Genomic DNA, 18,842 nt, shown 5'->3' with positions numbered 1-18,842 from the left:
ATTGACTATATTGCTTATGTTGTACTTTTCATCCCCATGACTTACTTATTTTGTAGCTGGAACTTCGTACCTCTTAATACCCTTCACCTGTTTCACCCATCCCCCTAATCCCCCCTCCTCCAGCAACCACTACTTTGTTCTCTGTATTTATGAGTCTGTTTCTCTTTTGTTGCTGTTGCTGTTGCTGTTATTTGTTTGTTCACTTGTTTTGTTTTTTTAGATTCCACATATAAGTGAAATTATATAGTATTTGTCTTCCTTTGTCTGACTTACTTCACTTAGCATGTGCTCTAGTCCATCCATCTTGTCATGAATGGCAAGATTTCATTCCTTTTTTATGGCTAATATTCCATATGTATATGCACATCTTTATCCATTCATCTACGTATGTCGTTTTCATATCATGGCTATTGTAAATGATGCTGCAATAAACATAGGGGTGCATATAAAATAATGCATTAAATTTTTAAAAAATTTATTATACACATACAAAACACAGAAAGAGGAAGGAATCGTACTAGAAGGCATCTGGGAATCACTGGCCATGCCTGATAGGCGATCACTGACATCAGAAAGGAGAGAGGCACCTTTTCCTGAGTGTTGAGAGGGTCTAACAGATGCTCAGATGGAGTGTTTCATGTTGTCCCACAGGGGCTCTGTTCGTTTTTCCTCAATACTTTTCTCTTATTTTTTACATCAGGTAATCTACAAACCAACCACCAAGTTCACTGGTTATTCTATTTCAAATATTATTTTGGAATCATTTAATGATTTTTTTCCATTTACTTCTTTTTTATAATTTATATTTCTTTATAGAGATATTTTAATTGTGGAGTTGCTATTATATCTTTCTTTAACTTTTTGACACCATTTCCTTTTATCTTTTAACATTTAACAGTGTTAAAATGGAAGTCTTTGTGCTCACTTCGGCAACACATATACTAAAATGGAAGTCTTTGCCTGCCCAAAGCAACATCTGGGACCACCTGGAGTCAGTTTCTATTGACTTTTTTTCTCCCCTCTGCGTATGGGTAACACTTTCTTGTTTCTTTGCATGTCATAATTTTTGTTGTAAAAAAAAAAGGAGCTTTGAGATACTATATAGTATCTCAAAAGTAAAGTATCTCAAGTTATATGTAATAACTCTGAATTCTGAAACTTCTTTGTCTCGAGAGAGTTTTATTTGTCTGCTTGCTTATGAACTTGCCTCGCCTTATAGGTAGACTCTGCCTCCCTGATCATGTTTGGCCACTGATGTCTTCTTATGGGCTGCCTCAGTGCCTGCATAGCTTAGGGATAAGCCAACAGTGGAAAAGAGTGTGTGGTCAAATGTAAGTCTATGCTCAAACTATAAATTTCAACCCTCTGTAACAGATCCATGTGTGGGAAGAGAGATGCCTTCAATGTTTAGACAGTTCTCAGGTCTGTCCTGGCTTTTCCTTCCCCCGGACCTTCTCAGGTCTTCCATGTGTGTGCTCAGTTTCCCTGTCTTCCAAGGATGTGTATAGAGCTTATCAACTTTTCATGACTGTCCAATTTTCAAGGTATTCTCCTTAAATTTTTGGCTGGTCTGCCTCATTGCAACCAGGACTACCACTTAAGCTAACAGAACTAGGCTTTTTTCCATTTTTTCCCCACTTAATTGTTACTTTTACTGACACCATCAACCATGGATTTTCACCCTCCACTCCAAATCAAGGTAGCTATCCCCAGCAGCAAAGTTACTGGTTTTCATGCCCTGTGCTTCCCGGGGAAAACTACTGCAGGTGATTGGGAGGTAGGAGGGATGGAAGAAGCCCCAGGCAAGTAGCTTCAGACTCCCTCCATTTTTATCCAAAGTTCCAGCAGCTCTTCATGAATCAACACCTCTCTATTTGCCGTTTGCCTTTGGGCACTCTCCAGAGGCCAGAAATACTTATTTTGGGGATTTTTGTTTAATTTTAAACTTGGTTTTATGGGAGAGAAGGCTTGTCATCCTCTTTACCCTAGCCAGAAGTCCTACTTGCTTTCAATTATAATATAGGTAAATTTACTAAATTTTCCTGTATCGTTTATGATTTTGTGGTTTCTTAAAAAAACAACTTTTCCCTCCCTCCCTTAGGTGTTAAGTATAACCACCCATATCTCTTCTATAATTATACACTTGACTAATTTAAGTTTTAATTTTCTTGGAATTGACTCTCATGCATAGCATGGCACTGTATAGGTTGTAATTTTTTTTTCCCTTATGGAGGTGTTATTGTATATTTGCATATCTCTGGACCAAATCATTATGGTCTCTATTTTGCTAAAATCTTCAGAAGCCTCAGTAATGGCTAGAATACATTCTCTGCCTTCTTCTCTTCTGCGTGGCTATTTTTAGTTAGATGCTCTTACTTGTAACTTCAGAAACAGTTTGTCAAAACTGTAATAAATCTTGTTGGACTTTTTCTAATGTAATTTATCTATAGATTAATCTTGGGAAAATTTATATTTTCATAATAACATATGTTGATTTAAATTTTGATATCAATTTTATAGAATTCTCTCTATCTAGCTGGTGTCTGTATAGGAAGATGTCGGTAATGATGATCACAAACTTTTAATAACAACAGTGTCCCTATATGGCATTTTGGCTGACATGTTTTTAAAAATTTATTTCTGTATTTTTAAGTTTGTTTTTACCTTATCTTTATAATGAGTAGGGTTGATTTTTACTTGAAAAAATAGTTATTATTTTTTAAATACGTTAAGAAGAAAGCTGCATAGGAGGTAGATTAAATTAGGACCAGTGACTTTGATGGGGGATAGGATAGGCACATGTGGTCAAGTCTCTTGCAATGTGGCAGTGTTTCCAGGCCAATTGGGTTGGTATTTATGGTCCTGATAAATAAGAATTTTTCTAATTAAAAAGAATTGGATTCAAATGTTGATTTCTCCCACTCACTATTTTTTCCTTTATTCTTTTGATGTTCAATTTCCTGATAACATGGGGCCAATAACCCCCAACTCTAGAATTTTTGTCAGTTTTACTGAGATAAAATAATGTAAATTACAGTCAGTTTGGTTTTACATTAAACCTCCAATTCCATGCCCTTGGAAGTCAAATTTCTCCCCACAATGTCTGCTAATGCCTTAATTTAAACTTGTATGCATCTCCTCTGTTCTATTCCTATTATATTGTCTCTGTTGTGTCCCCACATCAACTCAGACATGAAATTGCAATTATTTATGAATTCCCATGCAACTGAGTCATGACTAATTTCATAAACATTTTGGAAGCTCTCAGAGTTCATTATCTTCTGCAATTTCTACGTATTCTCTGGACTCTAAATTCTGCTCCAAACTCCATACCACTGGGAATGACCCAAACACTCAACAGTATTTTGGTGCCAACCAAACCAAACCAACAAACAATAACAGCCAAAATCAAACAACAAATAAAATGAAAATTACCTTGGAAGGTGGTAGTTATAAAATAGTGTATTTATATGTTATTGTGTGTCTGTAAAATCTAGCACTAGTGTAATGTCTAGATACTAGTTTAGTAAATATTCACATTCTTCTTCTTTATTGAGAATCAATTTTAAGAATCCATCCCCATGTAGATGCCTCTTCGATAAGTTTCAAGGGCCATGTTCTGGTCCCCTTTCTCTTTTCTTGCACCTCATTTTCATCCTGCTGGGGCAGCCAGTACCCACATCTCAGAGTTGCAGATGCATGAACACTTTCTCTGGCCATGCCCTGTTTCCTGTCAGCCATCTTCCTCAGTCTCAGCTAGCTTCTACAGGGACTGAAAAGTGAGAACAGGAGTCTGGGTTTACAGAACATAACTACATTTTTGGAGACAGCATTTTGTGGTCTTTGCCTTGCCAGCCCATCTGTTCACCATTAGCCCCCATTCAAATGAAGTCATCATGTTTTGTTCATAAGGAACCACTGCGGGTGAAGCAAAGTTTTTTGGGCTTCGTCGTTCTAATGGGTTTGCTCACCACAGAGAATGTTCTTCAACATGTGTCAATGTTAACAGCCCTCAGGTTCACTTAAAATCCCCTTTTGTGGGCTGACAGAGACCCAGGGCCCCGCATGCATCCCCAGGCTTCTCTTCTTTGACTACACTTAATGGCTGAGTTCTGCAGTCATCTGACTGACAGTGAAGAGCTCCACCTCTTTCTGGGACAAACGAAATCAGAAAATTATTCTTGTTCCTGCTTCAAGTTGCAAAACACCTACTTTCTGTGAGTGTCCATTGTGTCCCCACTGTTATGAAATCATTGTTTATAATCTTTACCACAGATTTGTGAGATTGACGATCATGTTACAGCTGAGGGAATGGAAGTTTTGAGAATTTAAAAAGCTTGTTCAGGAGTACACAGCTGGTAGGTGACAGAGCCAAGACTGAACCAAGGAGGAGGTAGCTATCTGGGGAGGCATCCAACTCTCAGTAGCAGCTGATAGTGTTCTTGAGTCAATGTGGCTCCATGCTCCCAAAACTTCCAAATGCAAAAGGTACTAACACAGAATCAGGAGAGGAGCCCAAGTCCTGAAACATAAAACCTCACTGAATGCCCTGTGGAGAGAGGAGGAAAATTAATTTTCACTGTTTCACTAGTTAAGACTATTGTGTCCAAAAAGAAAAAAAGAAAAAGTCAAAAAATAAAAAATACATAATTTATTGATTGTACAATGATTCACTTTATTACAAGGAGTGTTTTCGATAGAAAGAAAAGTATTTTTTCTGAACTTGTAACAGGTCATATGTCCAATAACTGTGTTAGAGGGAAGTTCCCAGGACCATCAGCACCACTGTCACTGCCAATCCCACCTGCTGGGAAAAATGAATCCACAGGAGCAGGTGAGCACATGGGCACCAGCTTCCTTCCCTGGCACAGGGAGCCCTGCGGAGGGTCACCCTCACTACACCACACTGAGGGCTAGCTCCAAGTACAGGTGGGGGTGTCTTCAACAGCGGTCCCCAGCTCAGCTGTCCCTGTGGATCCCCAGAGTGGAACTTTCTAGGATGTGGATGACCCAGGTCTGGAGTAAGTCCATGGTATTTTGTCTGTTTGTTTAAAGCTATCTTGGTGATTCTAGTGAGCTGTTCCTGCAGAGCTGTTAGTTTACAGTAATGCCTGTCTGATCCAATAGGTCTCTCCTGCAGGCTCTGCCTCAGGCTTCATGATGGCATTTCCTTCTTTCAAAGTGCAGGCACACCAGAAGGAGCACAGAGTTAGGGGCCAGGATAGCTGACATTTGTTCGAGTTCTGTCACTAATAGTCATGTGATTTAAAAGATTGCCTGAGCTCTCTGGGCCTTAGTTTCCTCCCCTGTAAAATGGGACTATTCATCCCTGCTCTGCCTCCCTACAGCTAGGTATTGGAGAAGCCAATGGGATAATGGGCGGAAAAAAAAGAGGAGAAGGGTAAAGCAAGGAGACTCTAGTTCAGAAGGAAGGAAGCTGTGGAGAATCCTTTTTGTGTCCTTAAATATCCCATAGGTTTGGGTAAGTCGCCCCCTCCTCAGATTTCTGTTTCTCCACCTGAACAATGAAGGAGCTATACCAGATGAACCCTAAGTAACTCCTTCCAGCTCATACATTCCATGGCTGAGAGTCCATCACCAATGTCCAGAGATTTCTAGAACATGCTCTGGGGAGACTGGGTAGGGGAAGTGGTAGTGGTGGCATAGGGTGGGGCGAGAGGCAGAGAGTGGGGATAGACCCTGAATGTCCTCTTGAAAGGGATGCTTCCTGCGTATTCACTCACTTCATCCTAGACAGCACAGGGAGGGAAGGAGTATCATTCCTACTTCTCCTACAGAGGAGCAGACTGGGGCTCAGGGCCATGCCACTGGTGAAGGATGCTGAGAGACTTGAATCTGCTTTGGTCTGACTCTAAAGTCCCCACTGGTCCTCAACTGGGAGAATCTTGCCCCCCCCCCCCCCGGGAACCATGTTAATGCCTGGAGACATTTTTGGTTGTCACAAATGGAGAGGTTGGATGCTACTGGAAAATAGTGGGTAAAGGCCAGGGATGCTGCTCAATATTCCACAATCCTACAATGCACAAGATAGTCCTCCTGCAACAAAGGATTACCAAGCCTCAAATGTCAATCCTGCCAAGGTTGAGAAACTCTGACCTGAAGGAAGGTCCTGGATGGCAGGGCTGTCCTACCTGTGCTCAGTCCCTGAGAAGGTCTGGTGCATTCCCCTTCCCCATCCTGAGCTAGTTTGCATCAGCTGCCTGTAGGAAAGGCGCATTGTTTCCCAGTACTACCTAAGGATATGGCCTCACTTGAGAAAAGCCAACAAAGAGACACATCTGCCTGGAATTAAAGACAGAAGGAGCTCCATTTGAGCTCATGCTGGTGTCCTGGAAGAACCAGGGCCCTTTGCAGGGCCAGCCCCAGGGCAGGAGGCCAAAGAGAGTCTGGAGAGGAGCTGGGTTGCCTGCAGGCTGCCACATCCTTGGGACTAGCTGAGCTACCTTCACACTCCTCCCTGAGGTCCTATTCCTGCTCCTCTACTTCCACCAGTTCTCTGAGTGTAGCTCCCTGCACCAGCCAGAAACATGTGCATTTGCCCTTGGTAAGCCTCATCAAGATCCTATTCTGTCCTCTTCTGATGCATTTGCTTTTTGGGAGTGTGGCCTACTTCTATCCCTCCATTGGGCCCCTAAAAGATTCCTTTTGTTGGACAAGGACATCCCAATGCTGGGATGCCACCTCCAAGCAAGCATCAGTGGGAGATGCTCTGCAAGTCCCAGCTCATCCATTGAATTAGATCCCCAGACCCCTGCATCTTCCCTCAGCTGGGAAGTAGAGAAGCAGAAATAACCTGTTCTGCCAAGGACAGTCTCCCTAGGGGATGACTTTGGATAAGAGTGAGGGATGGCCTGTGACCTTCCCAGTTCACCTGGGATGAGGGACTCTCAGTGCTCACACCAGGACAGCTCCCAGCAAACTAGGATAATTGGTCACCCTACCTATGGATCTCCATGCTCTGCTCTCTTAGGGTCGACCTCTTTACTTACTCAGTCACAACTGGTGCAATTAACACAGAGAACAGCAATTTACAAAGAAAGTAATGGTACAAAATGAAACCTTTCTTTGCTGATTGAGAAGGCACTTGTGCTTTGAAGACCAGCATCGTGAATGTTACTCAGAGTGGGTGTCTTTCTAAGAACTTATTTCATCCAGGTCATCTAACTTGTTGGCACACAATTGTTCATAGTAGTCTCTCGTCATCTTCATTTTCGTAAGTTCAGTAGTAATGCCTCTCTTTAGTCCTGATTTTAAGAACTGAGTCTTTACTTCTTGGCCAGCTTAGCTAAAATATTGTCAATTCTCTTGATTTTTTGTTTCAGAGAAACTTTTTTGATCTCATTGGTTTTCTTTATTATTTTTCTATTCTCTATTTCATTTATTTCTGCTCTTATCTTTGTATGTCCCTTCTTTTGCTTGCTTTGGGTTTAATTTGCTTTTATTTTTCTAATTTCTTAAGGTAGAAAATCAGGTTATTGATTTGGGATCTTTCTCCTTGACTTTAAGTCTTAGACATATCTGCTGTGCCCAGCAAACTAAAGTGAGGGTCAACCAAAGTCAGTTTGCTTAGAGGCAAAGGAATATCCTTGAACTATAATGGAATCCACATTGATTATGAAGGTGCAACATGTCTTACATACATTGGGATGTCTTAACCTAAGTCCTTTTCTGTGGAAGAATCTTGGAAGGGAATTTGTCTCAAGCTTGCCTCAGGAGCAGGTCAGTAGCTCCTCCTCAAGCTGAGGGGAGGAGGCTATGCTATATGGAACAGGGTAGCTATGACTGGATATCATAACCCAATACCCACCATACCTGTATACGCACACACAAATGCACCTTTTTGGTACAGATAACCACAACTTGATGATTCCTGGAACAGTCTTAGCACCCCTGCAAGGAAAGTATACCAGATAGAGCAGGTTGGGGAGAACTGTGGTAACCCAAGGAATGGGGGATTTATGAGTGTCCCAGAAAATAATAAAAAGAGGAGTCATAGTTCTCTCTCTCCCCCAGGCAGAAGCTGCTTGGTACCGGGAAGAATGTTGGCTGAGAACTGAGGAGTCAGGAAGAGCACAGCTACACCCAGACAGAGAGGGAGCTTGGTCATGAGCTTATTGGAAACATATTCCAGACACTCCCAGAAACATTGGTGGTGGGAGCGGAGGGGAGGAGGGGACAGTAAAGAAGGCTGGCAATCCACATCTTTGGCTTGGATGATGAGTTACATGAATAGGTAGTGTTCACGGGACCTCACTGGGAATCTAGGTTAGTGGGTCCTTTACAAATTCTGTTGATACACTGGGTTTCTTAAAGCAGGATGGAGCTCCACTGTGCCGTAAAGAGAAGAGTTTGTGAACCACGCCCACCCACACAAACGCAACTTAAACTCTGTCCCTTATTTCCAAGACTAAATAAAAAACATGAGTCCTGATTCCTTAATTGCTTCAGATTCATCCTTCTTGGCCATGGCACAAATCATAATGCTGTGGCTATGGCCCACACTGGACCTTCCTGACATGGCAGGCATTCAGCACTTAGTCACTATTTGTGCAGATTCTCCGCAACCCCTTCAGACTCCCTAGGGACTTTTCCATGGAAACCAGTGAGTAGAAACATGGCTGATGCCACAGCACTGAGGAGTCTGGGACTAATAAATTAGGACAGTTAGAGAAGTCCTGCATAACAGAGAGGTTTCGTCTCGTTTGTCAACTTCACTCAACTGCAGGTGATTGACTGCATTGAGGAGGACCCCTACTGCCCAGAAAGAAAAAGAAAATGTGACTGTTTCCTATTCTGCCTCCTGGTATGTCACTGTGTTCCTGTTTTATTTGGGTACCAATCAAAGTTGTGACAACAGCTGTTTTGACACGATAGTTTCCAGCCCCACTGGAACATATATGGCATGGGCTGTCCTATGGCTCATAACAGGGCCCTTTTAGTTCTGTTCTACCCCTGGGGAAATCAAGCCTTCCCTGCCCCCAGTGGTTTGTCTCAGACTGGTCTGCCTCCTTCAGGGAATCCAAGCCATCAGACCAACTTTCACCCAACTTCCTCAGTGTTCTGATGTGCCTCAGCCGCTCAGTATCAGTGATACATAGCGACCAAGTAGAAGGAGATACACTTTTAAAGAAGACAAAGCAGATGAGGAAATCAAAGTGGAAGGACAACCAAGAAAGTCATGGGTCTTTCTGCCAGGTAGACAAGGGCAGAAATCCTCTCTGAAGGGAAAGGGAGGACACTAACTTTTATTGGAAAGTTATTATGTGTCCAGTGTTTTCCATTAGTTATCTACTGATGTCTCAGCGGCAACTGGGCTTTACTGGAAAAGGCATTCCAAAGAAGGGGAAAGCCTGCCAAAGCTTGAAGGCACAAACGGAGACTTATGAATCATCTCAATGGACTGAAATCGGTGAAAATGGAACTAGACATGTAGTTAAGAGCTTTATTGTCCAAACAGAAAAAGGCGTTCTCTCCCAGGACATCATCCTCTCAGCACCCCTGCACTCAGCTGCCTGCCCACCCTCGCCTGTCCATGTGTCTCCATCACTAGTACTAGGCAGCTCCGGTCCTCAGCGGAGCACCTGGGCCACCTTGGGCTCTGGGAATCCTCACATAAGATTCTCTTTCTAATCCTCAGCCTGGCCACTAAACTCTGACAGGCGTGAGCACAAAGCAAGTTGGAGAAGTGTTTATCCTGAGGCTGGGGGGCCCCATATTCCCCTTGTAGCTCTCACTTCTTCTTTGCCCTATCAGAGAGATTGTGCTTTTATAGCCTGGCAGGTATTTATGGCACCTCTGTGAGTTGATTAGGCTCAGCTGGTTCCATCTCACCTTTCAAAAGATACACGGAGCTTTTTGTGTGATGTTTTTGGTAATCCTTCAATCAGGAGACAAAGCAAACTGGAGAAAAAAAATGCGGTCCTGGAAAAAATCAAAGATGTTCTCCAGAGCTATGAAATGCCTTTCTTTGCTTTCGTGATTCAGTGCACCCTGGGGACTGCGTCTTTATGGCGTCTCACTTCCAAAGAGTGAGGAAGGGGTTACGGGAGAATGAAGAACTTGACTTGTACCCAAGCCCATAAAAAGGCTGAAGGAAAGAATAGCCCGACCCTTCACTAGAGAGCTTGGAAAGTTCTCTGCAATGTGTCTGCGGTGAAGACTGGCTCTCCACGCCTCTGATTTATCTAGGGGGGGATTGGTAGGATTGGTGGTCCAATCTAGGAAAGCTCATCTCTGCGGAGAGAGGTGCTGTAGATACACAGTGGAAGACATTTCAAGGATTATCAAGTCATATAATAATGATAATAATAGTGTAGGTAATTGCAGTAATAAATGTAAGTAGTTATTATTTACTCTGTGCCTGGCACTCTGCTAAACCCTTTCTTCGTGATTTTATGTAATCCTCACAACAATATTATGATGTAGGTTAACATTACGTTCATTGGATGGGCAAGAAAATGGAGAGTCCAAGAATTTCGGTAGCTTGCTCAGGGCTTTTTTTTTTTTTTTTTTTTTTGTAACTAACAAAGCCAGGACTGGAAGCCAAGCCACAGAAGTTCAGAACAGGAGGCCTCGAGCACCGTGCTATATTGCTGCTAGTTAATCAATATTGCTAATTAATGAGATACACAAAACCATTTGTAAACTGTAAAGCTCTCACCAGGCCGGAATTTTGGTGCTGGTGCTGGTGCTGCGACGTCTGTCAATGTCCGCGTGTCAGGTCCACGCTGAACTCCTCCGGCCGTGCCCAGCCCATGGCTAAGTGTTCCGAGAAAAGTTGCTCTCGTGATTTCCCTGTGACCTCCTTATGACCCCAGCCCGGCCTCCCACCCTTCACTTTGAATTTGCTCTCCCCCTAGCCCTCATCCTACCACATCTGCAGCCAGCCTCTGTCTCTTCTGGTGGGGGGCCCTACTTGGCTGGCCTTGACTGGCTTCTGTTTAGCTCTGCATAGAAGCAGTGTCCTCAGAACGGTGGCCTCTGCCCCAAGGTCCAGCCTGCCTCCCGCCCTGGGCCTCTGGCCTCAGCAGCCTCGCCTGGCACCAGAGTTCTGGCAGACCTCCTCTGTGTCCCTGATTGCCTCATGGGCCCTTGGTCTGCACCTTCGCACACTGTCTCCTCTCCACCTGGGACAGCCTTCCTGGAATGGTCTCTCGGCACTTGATTTCAATTTGTTCCTGAATCTGCGAGCTAGGTTCTTTGGCCTTGCATGGGATCCCAGGGCGCCCTGCGTTCACGGCTTCCATCCACTCACCAGGCTCCATCATGTCACACCGAGACAAGAGAGGAGCCCTCCTTGCAGGCAGTGACCCAGATTCTAGCGTAGGCCTGGCACACAGCGGGTGCTCACTTGATGATCGTGTCGTGAATGAACAAACAATACAAACGTGGGTGGGTTCTGCGCTCCACATCAAGCCCAAGACCCAAGAACCCAAACTGCCTTGTCCGGTAGCCGAGAGCCACACTCCCCGCTTTACCCGGGCTCCTCACCAGAGGGTCAGGGAAGACTCAGCGACACAGCAGCCTCCTGCTGTGGCCTGTAAAACAAGGAGTCCAAGTGCACGGTCTGCACCAAGAGGCTTCTTTTCTAAACGTTTTATTTCGAAGGGCGCCTGGGTGGCTCGGTCATTAAGCGTCTGCCTTTGGCTCAGGTCGTGACCCCAGGGTCCTGGGATCGAGCCCCACATCGGGCTCCCTGCTCGGCTAGGAGTCTGCTTCTCCCTCTGCCTCTCCCCCTCACCCCCACTAGTGGTGCTCTCTCTCTCTCAAATAAATAAATAAAATCTTAAAAAAAAAAAAAAACCTTTTTATTTCAAAATAATTACAGAGTCACAGGAGGTTGCAAAGAATGTGTAGGAAAGTCTGGTTGCCCTTCATCCAGTTTCCCTCAATAGGAGCATCTTTCATGACTACAATATCAAAGCCAGGGAACTGACATTGGTAGAGGCCACAGCCGTGTTCAGATTCCATCAGTCCTGCACGCGTTCGTGTGTGTGCATCAGTGTGCCATGCAAGCTTACTACATACGTAGATTCGTGTAACCACCATCACATTCAGAACCGTTCCGTCACTGCAACAATTTTCTGTGTGTCTTCTCCTGACAGCCACACTCATCCCTCTCCCCATCCCTGACTCCTGGCAACCACTAATTTGTTCTCCATCCCTGTCATTTTATTTTGAGAATGTTATATACATGGAATCATACAATATGTAACAATTAGAGATTGGTTTATCACTCAGCATCCACCCCTTGAGACCATCCAAGTCATTGTGTGTCAATACTTTATCCCTTGTTATCGCGGAGCAGTATTCCATGGTGTGGAGAGACCACAGTCTGCTTTACCAGTCACCCTACAAAGGACATCTGGGTTGTTTCATTTTGGTTATCGCAAATAAAACTGCTATAAACACTTGTGTACAGGTTCTCAGATGACCATAGACCTCATTTCTTCGGGATAAATATCAAAGAGTGTAACTGCTGGATCTTATGATAGTTACATGGTTACCCTCTGAAGAAACTGTCAAACTGTTTTTCAGAGTGACTCAACCATTTTAGGATCCCACCAGAAATGCACGCACGATCCAGCACCTCTGCATCCTCACTCGCACTTGGCGTTGTCACTTATTTAATTCAGTCATTCTGATAGGTGTGTAGGGGTATCGTATTATGGGTTTAGTTTGCGTTTCCTTAATGACTAATGACCTTGAGCATAATTTCATGTACTTATTTGCCATCTGTACATCCTCTTTGGTGAAATGTCTGTCCATCTCTTTTGCCCATTTTCTAAGTAGATTTTTTTTTTTTTACTGTTGAATTTTGAGATTTCTTTATGTATTCTAGAAACTACTCTTTGGTCAGATCTATTATTGGCAAATATTTTCTCCCAGTCTGTATCTAGTCTTTTCATCCTCTTCACAGGGTCTTTCATTAAGCAAATTTTAAAATTTTTGATGAAATGCAGTTTATTAATTTTTCCTTTTATGGGTCAAATTTTTACTGTCAAGTCTAAAAGCTCTTTACCTGGTCCTAGGCTTAAAAGATGTTCTCCTAAGTTTTTTTCCTAAAAGATTTATAGTTTCACTTTATATTTTAATCCACAATCCATTTTGAGTTAATTTATATAAAAGGTATGAAACTTAGGTTGAGATTCCTTTTTTCTTCTTTTTGCTGACGGATGTACAATTACACCAGCACCAATTATGAAAAAAGCTGTCTTTCTTCCACTGAATGGTTTTTGCACCTTCGTTAAAAATCACCTGGGCTAGTTAGTGTGATCACTTCTGGATTCTCTATTCTGTCCCACTGATCTATTTCTGCACCAATACTACCCTTTCCTGATTGCCAAGTTATTCTTCCACTAAAGTTCCTTTGCAAGAGGGCTATAGTTATTATAGGGCCTGTGTCTTTCCATATAAATTTTAGAATAAGGTTCTCTGTGTCTACAAAAATATTGTTGGGATTTTGGTAGGAATTACATTAAACTTATCTTGATTTAGAGTGGGGTTTTTAGTTTGCTGCATTTCTTTTAGTTCCTGTCATCCATCCTTAAGAGACTTGTTGCTGGAGCGGTGTGGGCACACGGAGAAAACCCTGTTCTCCCTCTTGAAGATGCTGTTACTACTCCATTCTGTACTGGGGATGGATAGGCCACAGTAGCCCTAGATTCTAAAGGCGGGAACACTTGGCTACAGCCTGCCCCCAGCATCTGCCTGGCCCCCAGCACCACCCTGGCCCCCCAGCACCTCCCAGGCCCCCAGCACCTCCCTGGCCTGCCAGCACCTCCCAGGCTCCCAGCACCACCCTGGCCCAGCTGCAGGCTGCCTGGGGTAAAGCGCATCTAAAGTGGTATCGCCTTGGCTCGGCCTTACCAAAGCCTCCTTTCGTCCCTTGCTCCCCTTGGCAAGAGTACAGCTTCTGACGTGTAAGTGTGCTATGGAATGAACAAAGGCACCTGCTTTGAATGGGTCACTAGAGCTTGGACAATGACCAAATCTGTGAGCACCAAAAGGGAGTGACACTGGAAGGGCCCTTCTCTCCTTTTCCTGCCGTGATGTCTTTTCTGTGCCTGAGTGAGTCCACAGAACAAAATTAGGCAACACTGGACCATCCCAAGATAACAAATTAACTCCTAAATGTCCTTGGCTTCACACAATCCAGATTCCTTTGCTGCTTCCAGAAAATTGGATGTGGACCGGGTGGAGCAACACCATCTGGAAAACATGATCTTGAAGCCTGTGGAGAAAGGAAAAGAGAGCCGGAGGGTGGAGCTGAGTCTTGATACCTCAGCCCAGAAATGGTGCAGGTCACTCTAGCTCCTAGTTCATTGGCCAGATCTGATCATACGGCTCCACTAACTTCAAGAGGCAGGGAAACATCATGGCTATGAATGCTACACATACATCTCTGACAGTAGCAATGAAGGTTGAAAGTCCTTCCACCTAGAGGTAAAATCGAACTTGATTTAATTTTTTAAGATTTTATTTATTTTTTTGACAGAGAGAGACACAGCGAGAGAGGGAACACAAGCAGGGGGAGTGGGAGAGGGAGAAGCAGGCTTCCCGCCGAGCAGAGAGCCAGATGCTGGGCTCGATCCCAGGACCCTGGGATCATGACCTGAGCCAAAGGCAGCCGCTTAACCAACTGAGCCCCCAGGCGTCCCCAAATTGAGTTTGATTTAAAAGAAATAAAGTAATCTAACAATTCCTATACACATATTTTTGAGGTAATACCCTTGCCATATGTTATAGACTGGGCAGATTTAAGCCGAGGCATATGAATGATGCAGCTTGAAAATGTTTAAAGCATGTATCCACACAACACTCATGTCTACGTGTCATGCAAACACTATTGCTTTGTCTTCTCTAAAAAACTCAAAAGAGGGAGCAGTGGCCAAAAGGAGGATTAGTCCCCACATAAAGTCAGGTTTCGGGTGCTATTTCTGGGAGGTTTAAATATCACATTCCAGGACTGCCAGGCTGCTGCCCGCTCTACTTCATTGCCAAGTGCAGCTGATGCAGGGGGAACAGAATCAAAACTGCTGCACATGGAACTCAGTCTCTGGATTATGACACAGTCAATTAATATTTCTGCAAAAGCCTTAATGTGCTCACTTAAAGGCATGTCTCTGTCTTTTTTTTTTTTTTTAAGATTTTATTTATTTATTTATTAGAGAGCGAGCAAGAGAGAAACAGCATGAGAGAGGAGAGGGTCAGAGGGAGAAGCAGGCTGCCCGCTGAGTCGGGAGCCCAATGTGGGACTCGATCCCAGGACCCTGGGATCATGACCTGAGCCGAAGGCAGTCGCTTAACCAACTGAGCCACCCAGGCGCCCCGGCATGTCTCTGTCTTTAAAGAGCTGCCTGTAGTCACAGCAAACTCGGGCAACCATTTAGGCAATTTTTTTTTTCATTATCATCAGAGTTGCTTTTCCCTGATTTCCCTGGGATGAATGTTTGGGCAAATAGGGAAAGGCAGAGAGGAGAAATGAAGCTGACTTACATGAGGCTGCTCTCAGCCAGAACTCAGAGGATGACAGCCTGCCCGCACCACTCAGGTGCTCGTTGCCTGGGCTGCTGGAGGCTTTCTATCCCAGAAAGCAGACATTCGTGAGCTGGATAAATATCATTTCTGGTTTTCCCCAACATCATTTGCTTGGAGAATATCTGGGTTTTTTTTTTCTTTCCTTTCCTTGAACTTACTTTTAGTATTCCTATTTCTCAGTATCCAACACAAAGTTTCTGGCTTTGGAACTTGTCAGTTTGACGGCTGAGGTGGGAAGGAAATGGGGAGCACTTTCTTGGCATTCCTGCCCCTCCCTGCCAGGACAACCATTCCTCGAATGTGTTTACTTTCAAGGACAGCATTTGAGGGGCCACACAGTACGTGTCCGAAATAAAAATGCATTTAATAATGAAGCATGGCTGAGTTTATCTGAAGGGAGTTGGGATTTGCCTCACTTCACTCAAACCTTCCCGGACTGAGGCCAGGTCAGGAGGAATGACTCTCTGGCCATGTTCTTTTTTTAAAAAAGATTTTATTTATTTGAAAGGGAGAGAGGGAGAGAGAGCTCATACAAGAGAGTGTACACGCAGGTCGGGGAGGGAGAGGGACAAGCAGACTCCGTACTGAGCGGGGAGCTGGCCCTGGGCTCCAGGTGGGGCTCGATCTCACAACCCTGAGATCATGTCCCTAAGATCATGACCTAAGCCGAAATCAAAAATCAGATGCTTAACCAACTGAGCCACCCAGGCGCCCCTCTCTGAGCATGTTCTTAACTCAGCGTGACAGATGTTTCTATCATAGGCTGGCTCTAAAGTTGTTTTTTTGTTTGTTTGTCTGTTTTTAAGATTTTATTTATTTATTTGACAGAGAGAGACACAGTGAGAGAGGGAACACAAGCAGGGGGAGTGGGAGAGGGAGAAGCAGACTTCCTGCAGAGCAGGGAGCCCGATGCGGGACTCGATCCCAGGACCCTGGGATCAGGACCTGAGCCAAAGGCAGACGCTCAACCGACTGAGCCACCCAGGCGCCCGGCTCTAAAGTTGTTTGATGTCCAGGGCCCAGCTCTGAAAACCAAGGAGCCACACATCACAAGGAGTTGGAGTTGGTGACCTTTTCATCCAGGTTTCAATTTGACCCAAACATTGCCAACGTGTCAGGAGAGATTTGAAACAGATAGGGGAGGGGTGTGCAAGCATGTGTGTGTGTTTGTGCATGCACGTGTGTATACATACATGCATATGTATATATGTGCTTATATAGGCATGTATGTATGTGTGTGTTCATGTGGTATGTAGGTACTGTACATGTGTGTACATATATAAATATGTGTTTGCACATATATGTGTATGTGTGTATATGTATATATAATGTGTACTTAACAGAAATTGAATGTTCATTTGGCATATTTATTTATTTTCTATTTCAGGGTTGGAAGGAGCATGTTTTCAATCTTGTGTGCAGACGGACTCCACACACTTAGAACACTGGGGCAAGTGAGCCTGATTGAGAAAGCACATTGGCATCTTGTGACCAGTTCCTTTTGACTCCTGAGGGTACTACCTTCCACCAGTAAAATATAATCTCCACGGAGCTCTGTCACATCCCTGGAGACTATGCCCACATCACCATTCTGGGGAAGGACACTGCCTGGTGCATTGGGAACAGAAACAGCTTTTTTTTGGAGATTTGGAAGGCGTTACCAAGCTTACATTGTTGCTGTTCTTCTACATCTAAATCATCAGAAGGAAAATGATACAAGGAGTTCTCTGGACGTATTCTCTTTGGAGCTCAAGCTAGGTCCCTAGGGTGGGATTTAAATAATTGTACCCAACTGCAGGATGAGGCAGCCCCAGAGGTAACTGGGAACTCTGGGCCGTGTGGGATGGAGGGGCAGTTGAGTCCCACGGCATATTCCAACCCGAGGATTCCAGAGAAAATAAGCCATTTTCTTTGAATGAGCGTGGCTTATCTGGTTATTGCAATTGCAAGAGTCCAGGCTGTACCATTGTGCCGTTTGGCCTGGAAACAGAGACCCCAGCCCTGTTAAGGTCAGCTGCATGCGATGCCGTCCTGCAGAGCTCATTTCTTACTGGTCTTCATAAATTCCACTGCTGTCAGCTCAGGTTTTATTTGTGGGAGCTAACACAGGCAGTGGCCAGGAAGGAGCAGAGCAAGCCAAATTTTCCATCCGAATCTATTTAGCATCTAATACTGAGAAGTAAAGCAACTGAGAGAGGGGGAAGGCAGATGAGATGCTCTGGTGGAAACCTGTGAAACATTGAGACCACTTGGCAGGAGAACCTCAGATAAATCACCAGCGGTCTGCCCCTCACAAGGAGACACTTTGGTCCCTGGAAATCTTGGTGGGGGTAAGATACAAGGGAGAGAAATCAGTCGGTTCCCAGGGAATATGGTGAAAGCGCAGGCACTCCCAGCATTTTCACACAAACCTCCATTCTCTGCACCACTCAAGTCAGCAATCCGCAAATCTCTCACCTGTCCACTCGCACCCTCCTCGCACTGCAGTTATGGGGTACGGTGTGGGGGGCTCACACAGGGTGGCCTCACCAGGTTCCATGGACCCAGGCAGACGCCCACGACCCTGCTGCCAGCCATGCTGGCTCCAGGATCAGCCAGTTCACCAATCCTTCCCCCGGAGTGCAGCCCACGCTGCGCTGTCCAGAAACTCACTAGCTCGGTGGTAGGTTAGATGACTCCCCCTTTTGAAGCACAGAGAATCTACAACCTTGCACCTTTTAAAAAAAAAAGTGTATGGATCATAGAAGATGTCTAAAATGTCCAGTGACGGAGAACTCTGCCCTCTGAGAAAACATCTTTTATTTCTGGACGTGGAATATTAGCCTCCTATTGCTGCTATAACAGATTACCATAAATTTAGTGGCTTTGATGGTATAAATTTATTATTTTACAGTTCTGTGGATCAGAATCAAGTTTAGCCTCACCAAACTACAATCAAGGTATTGGCAGGCTGCATTTCTTTCCGGAGGGAGAATCTCTTTCCTGCTTATTCAGATCATTGAATCAGTTCAATTCCTCGCAGTTGCAGGACTGAGGTTCCTAGTTTCTTGCTGCTATAAGCTAAGAGCCATCCCTAACTTCTAGAGGTCACTGGAATCCTTGGCTTAAGGCCCCTTTCCTCCATTTTCAAAGCCAACAATGCTGGTGGATGAGTCCTTCCCATGTTTTATCTCTCTGACCACTCTTCTACCTCTCTCTTCCATTTTTAAGGACTCATCTAATTAGATTGGGCTCAACCAGACAGTGTAGAATTGTCTTCCCACCTCAAGTCCATAATCTTA

At 44.4% G+C, this 18,842-nt stretch overlaps 1 long non-coding RNA gene across 1 annotated transcript; it reads left to right on the top strand.

Moving 5' to 3' along the window:
• Positions 1–14,378: 14,378 nt before the first annotated feature.
• LOC118020686 lies at positions 14,379–18,485 on the top strand. The gene is made up of 3 exons (XR_004681982.1): positions 14,379–14,466; positions 16,949–17,570; positions 18,455–18,485. It is a non-coding gene; the product is annotated as an uncharacterized LOC118020686 (long non-coding RNA).
• The last annotated feature ends 357 nt before the right edge of the window (positions 18,486–18,842 follow it).

The sequence above is a fragment of the Mirounga leonina genome, unplaced genomic scaffold, assembly GCF_011800145.1.
Source record: "Mirounga leonina isolate KUSES-001 unplaced genomic scaffold, KU_Mleo_1.0 Mir_114, whole genome shotgun sequence".
NCBI classification, from domain to species: domain Eukaryota; kingdom Metazoa; phylum Chordata; class Mammalia; order Carnivora; family Phocidae; genus Mirounga; species Mirounga leonina.
The sequence above is the reverse complement of the archived record's forward strand: the minus strand, read 5'-3'. Positions and strand labels throughout refer to the sequence as shown.